Source organism: Salvelinus alpinus, chromosome 25, assembly GCF_045679555.1.
Source record: "Salvelinus alpinus chromosome 25, SLU_Salpinus.1, whole genome shotgun sequence".
Classification (NCBI taxonomy): Eukaryota; Metazoa; Chordata; class Actinopteri; order Salmoniformes; family Salmonidae; genus Salvelinus; species Salvelinus alpinus.
The window spans coordinates 35,016,803-35,029,473 of record NC_092110.1 but is presented as its reverse complement, the minus strand read 5'-3'; the positions used below and the strand labels follow the sequence as shown (position 1 = coordinate 35,029,473).

Here is a 12,671-nt window from a genome sequence, read left to right as displayed (position 1 = left end):
TTTGTCTACCACTTCGTGTACCAGTTGGCGATACCGAAACAGTCACTTCTAAAGGCTTTCCCATAAAACCTTCCCAATTAAAATATAAACTGCAAAGTAGGCTTACCTGGCAGAATGATATCATGACGGTTCGTATTAATAACTTCTTTGGGATAGGGGGCAGCATTTTCACGTCCGGATGAAAAGCGTGTCGAAAGTAAACTGCCTGCTACTCAGGCCCAGAATCTAAGATATGCATATTATTAGTAGATTTGGATAGAAAACACTCTGAAGTTTCTAAAACTGTTTGAATCATGTCTGAGTATAACAGAACTTATTTGGCATGCGAAACCCCGAGGACAAACCATTCAGATTTTTTTGTTGTTGAGGTCACTCTCTTTCCAATCGGTTTTCAGATTCAGAAAGGGACTTTCTTGCAGTTCCCATCGCTTCCACTGGATGACAACAGTCTTTAGAAATTGGTTGAGGTTTTTCCTCTGAGAAATGAAGAAGTGGCACTTTTCAGAACGAGGGTAGAGAGATGTGTACTCTTTGATAGAGGCGCGTGACCTGAAAAGCACACCCCACTTTGTTTTCCTCCGGTATTGAACACAGTTAATCCCGTCTTAAATTTGATCGATTATTTACGTTAAAAAAATACCTAAAGTTGTATTAGGAAAGTAGTTTGAAATGTTTGGACAAAGCTTACAGGTAACTTATGAGAAATTTTGTAGTTATGTTGCGCGAGTTGGAACCGGTGTTTTTCTGGATCAAACGCACCAAATTAATTAACATTTTGGATATATAGCGACGGAATTAATCGAACAAAATGACCATTTGTGATGTTTATGGGACATAGTGGAGTGCTCGTCAAAGGTAAGGCATAAATTATATCTTTATTTCTGCGTTTTGTGTCGCGCCTGGAGGGTTGAAATATGATTGTCTGTGTTTGTTTGCCGGGGTGCTGTCCTCAGATAATAGCATTGTTTGCTTTCGCCGTAAAGCCTTTTTGAAATCTGACACGTTGGCTGGACTCACAACAAGTGTAGCTTTAAATTTGGTGTATTGCATGTGTGATTTCATGAAAATTAAATTTTTATAGTAATTTGTTTGAATTTGGCGCTCTGCATTTTCACTGGATGTTGGCCAGTTGGGACGCTAGCGTCCCACATATCCCAGAGAGGTTAACCGCTGGTGATTACTATCGTGCATGCAGCACAAAAACACCACTAGCCAGACACCAGTCTCTTGAGGTGTGCAATTGAAATTAATGGGCAACTATACCCTCCAATATATTTTTACCCCAGAAATCAAAACTGGTCTCCTGGTGTGGTTTGTTTCATTTTGTTGATCCCTCAGCTTTCATTCCATGGGACACATGATATCGGCTCATTGCTGCCATGACAGCAGATTCCAGACAACAGGTGAACATGTGAGATTAAGATTATTTTTCCTGGCCTAATAAAAAAACAGAATGATTTCAAGTGCACTTGTACGAGTCCCTGGTGTTCCCAGCAGTGCAACCTGCTGCCAAGCCAATATTACGGCACCGGACTGAGACCAGGATCACCAGAATACAAGCTGGAAAAAATGATTTGTTTTCTTGAGGGGAAAATATAAATGAAACTACTGGGAACTACGGTGGGGGGGATGTCGAAATAATCCAAAAATGTTCGGCAAACTAAAAAAATAAGAATGTTGAAAGAGGGAAGGGAATCAAACAGATTCCAGACAACAGGTGAACATGTGAGATTAAGATTATTTTTCCTGGCCTAATAAAAAAACAGAATGATTTCAAGTGCACTTGTACGAGTCCCTGGTGTTCCCAGCAGTGCAACCTGCTGCCAAGCCAATATTACGGCACCGGACTGAGACCAGGATCACCAGAATACAAGCTGGAAAAAATGATTTGTTTTCTTGAGGGGAAAATATAAATGAAACTACTGGGAACTACGGTGGGGGGGATGTCGAAATAATCCAAAAATGTTCGGCAAACTAAAAAAATAAGAATGTTGAAAGAGGGAAGGGAAGGGTGGTTGAATGATAAACAGGGCATGTTTACCGTATGTAGAGTGCCGAGCTGAGAAGGTGACGTGTAAGAGTTCCAGGCCCTTCCGTTTCCCTGTGGATGACGTTACTGTTACTATGGAGTTCGGGTAGACAAGAGGGCAGGCTAGGCCAACGTCTGTTTGGTGAACTCTGGTCACTACAGTGGTGAGGGGGTGGTGTGACGGCAAGGCATTGGGGGCACGTGTCCTCCTGTCCTGTCTTTGGTCACACAGTAGCGTATCTAGCAAGGATTTTAGGCAGAGGAGGAGCAAACTGTCAGTCTCCATCACAGTGGAAGCAGCAGACGAGACTAGAGGACCCAGCTCCCAGACACAGTCTCTACCCATGGTCAGCCATGGGGATTCCTCCATCAGCCAGCAGTCTGACATCCCAAGCAAGAGCTGAGACACTTGAAGGCGACAGGGGCAAGGTGTCTGGGTGAAGCATAACCTCTACAGCTAGCTAGCAACCTTACTCACCGTCATAAGATAAAGAAATAGCTCAACTGGCCAGAACTAATATCTCTGAGGTAAGATAATACTTCACACCATCTGTCAGCATGGATATATGGCTATTTAAGGTCAGATATACTCAGTGTTAATCCAACCCCAGCAGGTGGCACAATTAATGCTTGTGTGGAATACTAGAAATTGCCAGCCAATTACCCGGCTATATGTTGATGTCAAGATACAGCCAGAGAAGACCTACACTAGCATCTGTAATCCGCATCTGAGGAGAGTCTTGGTTATGAAAGGAGTTCCTATACTGATATGGACATAAATAATAAAATATCTCTGTGCAACTGCTCTCAGGCAGATAAGAAAGAGAAGTGAATTCTCCCTCCCCATGAATATGTTGATGCTGATTGTACATGACAGAGCAGGGGCTTGCAGGAAAGTAGGGAAATTGCTCATTTGAATACTGGAACAAGACAGTAATTACTGCCAGAAGGGGCAGGATAGCGGGGGGGAATGTCCCTTCTCCCAAAGTTGAGACAGTTTTTCCAATGGCTTTAAATACTCTGCCTTTGACATGCATGATATGGGTGGTGATAGGAGTGGTTCAAGGACATAGGGTCGTGAAGGGACTGGGGGGATATATCTATTTTTAAGAGGGGAGTGGGCGGCAGCCATGTTTGGCGATGTCTGGCTGAGCCGTCAACACGCTCTCTACTCCAGGAGAAATCCACGCGGCTCAAAATGTCAGCCAACGCAGGGCCACATTAAACATCCGGGACAATAACACCAGCCCCATCAAAGCATTCAACAGAAGAGAGGAAAAAGCAACGCTTTGATGAACGGGGGATTTGATTTCAAACTGCCAATTCAACAGAAGTAAGAACTGTCCCCATGAGAAGTTGCAACAGAACCCTCTTTCTCATCACCCCTTATTGTTCTCCGTGTCCCAGATCATCTCTAACCTGCAACAGAACACTCTCTCATCACCCCTTATTGTTCTCCGTGTCCCAGATCATCTCTAACCTGCAACAGAACCCTCTTTCTCATCACCCCTTATTGTTCTCCGTGTCCCAGATCATCTCTAACCTGCAACAGAACCCTCTTTCTCATCACCCCTTATTGTTCTCCGTGTCCCAGGTCATCTCTAACCTGCAACAGAACCCTCTTTCTCATCACCCCTTATTGTTCTCCGTGTCCCAGATCATCTCTAACCTGCAGCAAACACTAAATCAGGTCTTTATCCTGCAGTGAAGGTGCTGATGCCAGTTAAAAGGAGAACCACCAATCGTAAACCATTGGCATGTATAAAACAATACAAAGCCAAACATGTTGCAGCTTTCAGAGGACAGGTAGACTTGCCAGGAACTCCCGACACATGAAGACCTCGGTAGAAAGAGTCACTTAACTGGAGTAAGTCTAGTGACGTGCAAGGAATCGCTATAAAAGACAGCTTGTTTTTGAGTGTGTGTGCATGTCTGTCACAATTCTGCCATTTCATCAATCAAACATGGCTGATAACGGGTAGCTATGGCCACAGGGCAGTACTAGAAATAGACTATGCCCATCTAGTTACAGCATGGTGAATATGAGCAGCTTCAACAGCCAGGCTGGCTAACCAACCATATAATCAGCATCCATTCTGATTCACCGGAGAGAAAGTGCTTTAACATAACCAGCACTAACTGTACAAATTACAAATTCAGGATATGAATCCCCATTCCGCCACCTCTGTTCTGACCCAAACTCATCCGTCTCGTTCTTTATCTGTTGAATGAAATGCATGCATAACCGATTTATTTATTTTGCAAACTCGACAAGAACTCTCCGCCGGCTCTCTCTCTCGGCGGAGGCGCGTTCTCTGAGCAACCAATACCCTTTCCTCATTTAAGGCATTAGGAGATTAGAGACACTGGGACCTTTTCGCGGCCAGTTTTCTCTCCCCAACTTTTATCTCAGTTTCCTCAAACCCTTGCGAATCGACACGCACACAGCCGCCCCCTCCACCTCCATCCGCCCTGCCCCGGCCCCCACTTCAGAGGGCCTCCCAGGAAGGAGGCTTAGTGACATTAAAGGGGCTTTGTTTACACCCTGTTATCGGCACTCGGCAGGCGGAGGGGGGCAGCCCGGGGGCACTGAGAGAAACTCCTTGTCGACGCCCCGCTCTTCACTCTGAAGTTTGGCTCCGAGGCAGGGAGCAGGTGGGTTACCAAGGCTTTAAGGAAGTATACAATGTGCACATGTTTGTCTGCCTCAACCGCAGCTCTGGATGGGAAAGGAAGCGGAAATTAGATCATGTTAAAGGGTCTCCGAGTGTATTGGGGGGGCTTAGCAGGGATAAGCACAAAGAATATGAAAATCGAGTTGTCACTAGAGGATTGTAAATGAGCAACACTTCCTTTTTCATACAGTAAGACGTGAGTGCAACAGGAAATGTGTCTACCTCAGGCACCGCACTGAGTGGTGACATATTTCCCACCAATCGTTCAGGCACCCTGGGCTATTATGCCACAGCTCACATATCGGCTCGATCCTCTTACCAGGGGAGACGAGAGTATGTGGTCTATTGTAACATATTTACATATGCAGAACATGATTACAACGTATGCCCATGCGCTGTAGACATCTCTCTGAGACATGATTGGCTGACTGGAAAACTCCACCCAGCAGAAGTGACCTCCAAAGCACACCAGATCCAGACAAACACAGCTACTGGTCTGTTCAATCGTTGTGTGTCTTTAGAGTTCAACAGCATTACATTACACGTTCAGTTTTCAGAGATAGCCATGTATGCATTAAACAATCAATTACACTTTTTACCAATCAAACTACATAATGGTAATGATTTATTTGAAAGGACAATCTCTATTAACAAACCGGGTAAATCAGGATGTAGCCTGGGCCAGGGGAGATGGATGCATATTCAATACGAGTGTGTTCATGCATCGAGTTATGCAGCTTGTTTTGGCAGATTTCACAGGGCTACAGATTAGTATTTTTGGGGGGGAATTCTTTTTTTGTATTGATCAACAACATTTGCATAGAAGTAGCTTTTATAAAAGTGTGTGCTGTCTCTAACTAGTAATGATGTCATTACGAGGCAAAAGGGGTGCAGCCAGGAGTCAGTTCGGAGAGGTAACCGAGCATCTTTGGGAGAGACGTGAGAGAGATTCCGTGAATGAATAAAGTTTTGGTGGCAATCAGCTTTGAAAGCAGCATATTTTGCATTATGGTTCACCATAATATCACAAAGCTTCTCCCTTACTACACACCGTCTCCCAGGTGACAGTTTGGTTTTTAGCATTCAGTCATTATGACCGTTTTCCTCATCTTTGCTATGCACAGTCCCCCCCCACAACCACCTTATTCCCCAACAGACCGGAGCGGAGAGGACAAGGCAAGAAGGGCCTTCTATGCCGTCAATTAAATAAAACAAATTGACATCCCACAATTAGGAACTTGCAACAGAAAAAATACACCAATCTGTTCTAGAACCCATTCCTGGTTGTGAGGTCTGGGTTCCACTCACCAACCAATAATAACCAAAATGGGACAAACACCCAATTGAGACAGTATGCAGAATTCTGGAAAACATACAGTCAGTGTACAACACATAATAATATGCTGAGCAGAATCCAGAAAAGACCGGTTAGATCCTACAACCACCTAAAGGAAAGTGATGCCCAAACCTTCCATAACAAATCCATCACCTACAGAGAGATAAACCTGGAGAAGAGTCCCCTCAGCCAGCTGGTTCTGCGCTCTGTTCACAACACACAGACCCCATAGAGCCTCAGGACAGCAACACAATTCGACCCAAATGATGAGAACAAACTAAGAACCATTGGACACACTAGAAAGAATCAACCCAAAATCAGCTAACTGGACTGCTACCTTTCCCCAAACAGAGAGTACACAGCAGCAGAATACCTGACCACTGTGACTGACCCAAAATGAAGAAAATCCTTGACTACTGTATGTAGAGACTCAGTGAGCATAGCCTTGCTATTGAGAGAGGCAGGCGTAAGCAGAGAGAGAAGACAAGCTATGTGCAGACTGCCCACAAAATGAGGTGGAAACTGAGCTGCAATTCCTAACCTCCTGCCCAATGTATGACCATATTAGAGACACATATTTCTCTCAGATTACACTGATCCACAAAGAATATGTGTGTAATGTTTACTGTTAATGTCTGTGTTTTGGTCATATTTACTGTTAATGTCTGTGTTTTGGTCATATTTACTGTTAATGTCTGTGTTTTGGTCATATTTACTGTTAATGTCTGTGTTTTGGTCATATTTACTGTTAATGTCTGTGTTTTGGTCATGTTTACTGTTAATGTCTGTGTTTTGGTCATGTTTACTGTTAATGTCTGTGTTTTGATCATATTTACTGTTAATGTCTGTGTTTTGATCATGTTTACTGTTAATGTCTGTGTTTTGGTCATGTTTACTGTTAATGTCTGTGTTTTGGTCATGTTTACTGTTAATGTCTGTGTTTTGGTCATGTTTACTGTTAATGTCTGTGTTTTGGTCATATTTACTGTTAATGTCTGTGTTTTGGTCATATTTACTGTTAATGTCTGTGTTTTGGTCATATTTACTGTTAATGTCTGTGTTTTGATCATGTTTACTGTTAATGTCTGTGTTTTGGTCATGTTTACTGTTAATGTCTGTGTTTTGATCATGTTTACTGTTAATGTCTGTGTTTTGGTCATATTTACTGTTAATGTCTGTGTTTTGATCATGTTTACTGTTAATGTGTGTGTTTTGATCATGTTTACTGTTAATGTCTGTGTTTTGATCATGTTTACTGTTAATGTCTGTGTTTTGATCATGTTTACTGTTAATGTCTGTGTTTTGATCATGTTTACTGTTAATGTCTGTGTTTTGGTCATATTTACTGTTAATGTCTGTGTTTTGGTCATGTTTACTGTTAATGTCTGTGTTTTGGTCTTCGTTTAATTCGCTTTGTTTTTGTTGCAGTTTATTTTCTTCCCTTTCCCTTTTTCCCAAACACTTGTTTCCCATGCCAATAAAGCTCCCCCACAGACAGACACAGAGAGAGACAGTCGGAGAGAGACAGACAGACAGAGAGTGAGATATTGGAGAAGGGCGATGCCCCTGCCCATCACTAATTAACGTCCAAGTAATGCAGTGTCTGGGCCCGTCAGAACCAGGCCTGATCTCGTTCTCTAACCTGGGCACATCTTACACCAGGCTGACAGAACCAGGCCTGATCTCGTTCTCTAACCTGGGCACATCTTACACCAGGCTGACACAACCAGGGCTGATCTTGTTCTCTAACCTGGGCCCTGGGCACATCTTACACCAGGCTGACAGAACCAGGCCTGATCTCGTTCTCTAACCTGGGCACATCTTACACCAGGCTGACACAACCAGGCCTGATCTCGTTCTCTAACCTGGGCACATCTTACACCAGGCTGACACAACCAGGCCTGATCTCGTTCTCTAACCTGGGCACATCTTACACCAGGCTGACACAACCAGGGCTGATCTCGTTCTATAACCTGGGCACATCTTACACCAGGCTGACAGAACCAGGCCTGATCTCGTTCTCTAACCTGGGCACATCTTACACCAGGCTGACACAACCAGGGCTGATCTCGTTCTATAACCTGGGCACATCTTACACCAGGCTGACAGAACCAGGCCTGATCTCGTTCTCTAACCTGGGCACATCTTACACCAGGCTGACACAACCAGGGCTGATCTCGTTCTATAACCTGGGCCCTGGGCACATCTTACACCAGGCTGACAGAACCAGGCCTGATCTCGTTCTCTAACCTGGGCACATCTTACACCAGGCTGACACAACCAGGGCTGATCTCGTTCTCTAACCTGGGCACATCTTACACCAGGCTGACACAACCAGGCCTGATCTCGTTCTCTAACCTGAGCCCTGGGCACATCTTACACCAGGCTGACAGAACCAGGCCTGATCTCGTTCTCTAACCTGGGCACATCTTACACCAGGCTGACACAACCAGGCCTGATCTCGTTCTCTAACCTGGGCACATCTTACACCAGGCTGACACAACCAGGCCTGATCTCGTTCTCTAACCTGGGCACATCTTACACCAGGCTGACACAACCAGGCCTGATCTCGTTCTCTAACCTGGGCACATCTTACACCAGGCTGACACAACCAGGGCTGATCTCGTTCTATAACCTGGGCACAGTACTTACACCAGGCTGACAGAACCAGGCTCTGATCTCGTTCTCTAACCATGGGCACATCTTACACCAGGCTGACACAACCAGGGCTGATCTCGTTCTATAACCTGGGCACATCTTACACCAGGCTGACACAACCAGGCCTGATCTCGTTCTCTAACCTGGGCACATCTTACACCAGGCTGACACAACCAGGCCTGATCTCGTTCTCTAACCTGGGCACATCTTACACCAGGCTGACACAACCAGGCCTGATCTCGTTCTCTAACCTGGGCACATCTTACACCAGGCTGACACAACGCAGGGACATGATCTCGTTCTCTAGGACCTAGGGCACATCTTACACCAGGCTGACACGAACCAGGCCTGATCTCGTTCTCGTAACCTGAGCCCTAGGGCACATCTTACACCAGGCTGACAGGAACCAGGCCTGGATCTCGTTCTCTAACCTAGGGCACATCTTACACCAGGCTGACACAACGCAGGCCTGATCTCGTTCTCTGAACCTGAGGCACATCTTACACCAGGCTAGACACAACCAGGCCTGGATCTCGTTCTCTGAACCTGGGCACATCTTGACACCAGGCTAGACACAGGACGCAGGGACTGGATCTCTAAAAACAGTGAAGTACTATCCAATAAACAACTCTTTAGTTTTCCATGGTAATTAACACAACCCTACGCTAGGGGGACTAAGGTGGGATAGGAGGTAGGGACAGGAGGTAGGGATAGGAGGTAGGGACAGGAGGTAGGGACAGGAGGTAGGGATAGGATGTAGGGACAGGAGGTAGGGACAGGAGGTAGGGACAGGAGGTAGGGATAGGATGTAGGGACAGGAGGTAGGGATAGGATGTAGGGATAGGAGGTAGGGATAGGAGGTAGGGACAGGAGGTAGGGACAGGAGGTAGGGATAGGATGTAGGGACAGGAGGTAGGGACAGGAGGTAGGGACAGGAGGTAGGGACAGGAGGTAGGGATAGGATGTAGGGACAGGAGGTAGGGATAGGATGTAGGATAGGAGTAGGGATAGGAGGTAGAGACAGGAGGTAGGGATAGGATGTAGGATAGGAGGTAGGGATAGGAGGTAGGGATAGGAGGTAGGAACAGGAGGTAGGAACAGGATGTAGGGACAGGAGGTAGGGATAGGATGTAGGATAGGAGGTAGGGATAGGAGGTAGAGACAGGAGGTAGGGACAGGATGTAGGATAGGAGTAGGGATAGGATGTAGGGACAGGAGGTAGGGACAGGAGGTAGGGATAGGAGGTAGGGACAGGAGTAGGGATAGGATGTAGGGACAGGAGGTAGGGATAGGATGTAGGGATAGGATGTAGGATAGGAGTAGGGATAGGAGGTAGAGACAGGAGGTAGGGATAGGATGTAGGATAGGAGGTAGGGATAGGAGGTAGGGATAGGAGGTAGGGATAGGAGGTAGGAACAGGAGGTAGGGACAGGAGGTAGGGACAGGAGGTAGGGATAGGATGTAGGATAGGAGTAGGGATAGGAGGTAGAGACAGGAGGTAGGGATAGGATGTAGGATAGGAGTAGGGATAGGAGGTAGAGACAGGAGGTAGGGATAGGATGTAGGATAGGAGTAGGGATAGGAGTAGGGACAGGAGTAGGGATAGGATGTAGGATAGGAGTAGGGATAGGAGTAGGGACAGGAGTAGGAGGTAGGGATAGGAGGTAGGGACAGGAGGTAGGGATAGGAGGTAGGGACAGGAGGTAGGGATAGGAGGTAGGGACAGGAGGTAGGGACAGGATGTAGGGACAGGAGGTAGGGATAGGATGTAGGATAGGAGTAGGGATAGGAGGTAGAGACAGGAGGTAGGGATAGGATGTAGGATAGGAGTAGGGATAGGAGTAGGGACAGGAGTAGGGATAGGATGTAGGATAGGAGTAGGGATAGGAGTAGGGACAGGAGTAGGGATAGGAGGTAGGGATAGGAGGTAGGGACAGGAGGTAGGGACAGGAGGTAGGGACAGGAGGTAGGGACAGGAGGTAGGGATAGGAGGTAGGGATAGGAGGTAGGGATAGGAGGTGGGGATAGGAGTAGGGATAGGAGTAGGGATAGGAGTAGGGACAGGAGGTAGGAATAGGAGTAAGGATAGGAGGTAGGATAGGAGGTAGGGACAGGAGGTAGGGACAGGAGGTAGGGATAGGAGGTAGGGATAGGAGGTAGGATAGGAGGTAGGATAGGAGGTAGGATAGGAGTAGGGATAGGAGGTAGGATAGGAGGTAGAGATAGGAGGTAGGGATAGGAGGTAGGGATAGGAGGTAGAGATAGGAGGTAGAGATAAGAGGTAGGATAGGAGGTAGGATAGGAGTAGGGATAGGAGTAGGGATAGGAGTAGGGATAGGAGGTAGGGATAGGAGGTAGGGACAGGAGGTAGGAACAGGAGGTAGGGATAGGAGTAGGGATAGGAGGTAGGGATAGGAGGTAGGGATAGGAGGTAGGGATAGGAGGTAGGATAGGAGGTAGGATAGGAGTTAGGGATGGGAGTTAGGGATGGGAGTTAGGGATGGGAGTAGGGATAGGAGTAGGGATAGGAGGTAGGATAGGAGTAGAATACTTTTAAAATAAGAAAAAGGGGGGTGGTGGGATGGAGAGGGGTGGTGGGATGGAGAGGGGTGGTGGGATGGAGAGGGGTGGTGGGATAGAGAGGGGTGGTGGGATGGAGAGGGGTGGTGGGATGGAGAGGGGTGGTGGGATGGAGGGGGGTGGTGGGATGGAGGGGGGTGGTGGGATGGAGGGGGGTGGTGGGATGGAGGGGGGTGTTGGGATGAGAGGGGTGGTGGGATGGAGGGGGGTGGTGGGATGGAAAGTAGAGGGGTGGTGGGATGAGAGGGGAGGGGGGAATTGAGACTTAATTCTAGACTTGACATTTTCACATCAAAGCTCAAGGGAAGACTTCAATGCTTGCTTCTAAGCACATCCCGGCATTTAGCGCCTAATCTGGTTGCCTTTGATAATTTTGCTTGGGGGGTTTATTTGGGGTTGCAGCGGAGGAAGTGGGCTGACATGCAAAGGTGTTGGTGGGTGGAGGAAAATAGAGGATTAGCTTGGTGCAGAGGTCAGAGTTCATGGACTCTAATATGCACAAGTGGGGGAGAAATCCCAATATGCCACAGAGCAGAGCGTGTAGACATTACAGCCCAATCACATCTCAGAGAGGAGGATTCACAATAAGACTTGTCAGTTGGGGTAATATAATATAATACTACATTGACAAACTATGCTTGCAGAGCTAAACAGGAACAAATCAAAACACTGTCTGTACAAAAAGGCATTGCATTTAAAACGGTTTTCAGTACACAATTTTCACAGTCAATGGAATATTACACTGTAGAAGTATGTGGGACTGGTAGGACTTTAGTGTGTAGATTGTTACAGGCAGTCAAGGGTGTATTTGTGAGTGAAGGGTACGAGCGCATGGGTGAAGGGTGCGTGTGCATGGGTGAAGGGTGCGTGCGCATGGGTGAAGGGTGCGAGCGCATGGGTGAAGGGTGCGTGCGCATGGGTGAAGGGTGCGAGCGCATGGGTGAAGGAAGCGTGCGCATGGGTGAAGGGTGCGTGCGCATGGGTGAAGGGTGCGTGCGCATGGGTGAAGGGTGCGAGCGCATGGGTGAAGGGTGCGAGCTCATGGGTGAAGGGTGCGAGCGCATGGGTGAAGGGTGCGTGCGCATGGGTGAAGGGTGCGAGCGCATGGGTGAAGGGTGCGAGCGCATGGGTGAAGGGCAAGTAGATTGGGAGTGAGAGAGGGCTTATCAGGTGTGTGTGTGTGTGTGTAGGCCGAGGGAGGGTAAGTGAATGATTGTGCTGATAGCAATCAGGATGGTGGTTGGGATGAGGAGTGACTCCTGAGTCATGTCTCTGTCGCCCCTGAGTCTCTGCCGCCCCAGTCACTCTCTCTCTCTTCATAGGTCCATCACTGTGTCTCTGGCGCCCCAGTCACTCTCTCTCTCTCCATAGGTCCATCACTGTCTCTGTTGTC

At 47.1% G+C, this 12,671-nt stretch overlaps 1 protein-coding gene across 11 annotated transcripts in view; it reads right to left on the bottom strand.

Annotated features, from left to right (window-relative positions):
• qkia (QKI, KH domain containing, RNA binding a) overlaps window positions 1–12,671 on the bottom strand; it is a 144,430-nt gene that overhangs the window by 63,974 nt on the left and 67,785 nt on the right. The gene's annotated exons all lie outside the window — the stretch shown is intronic.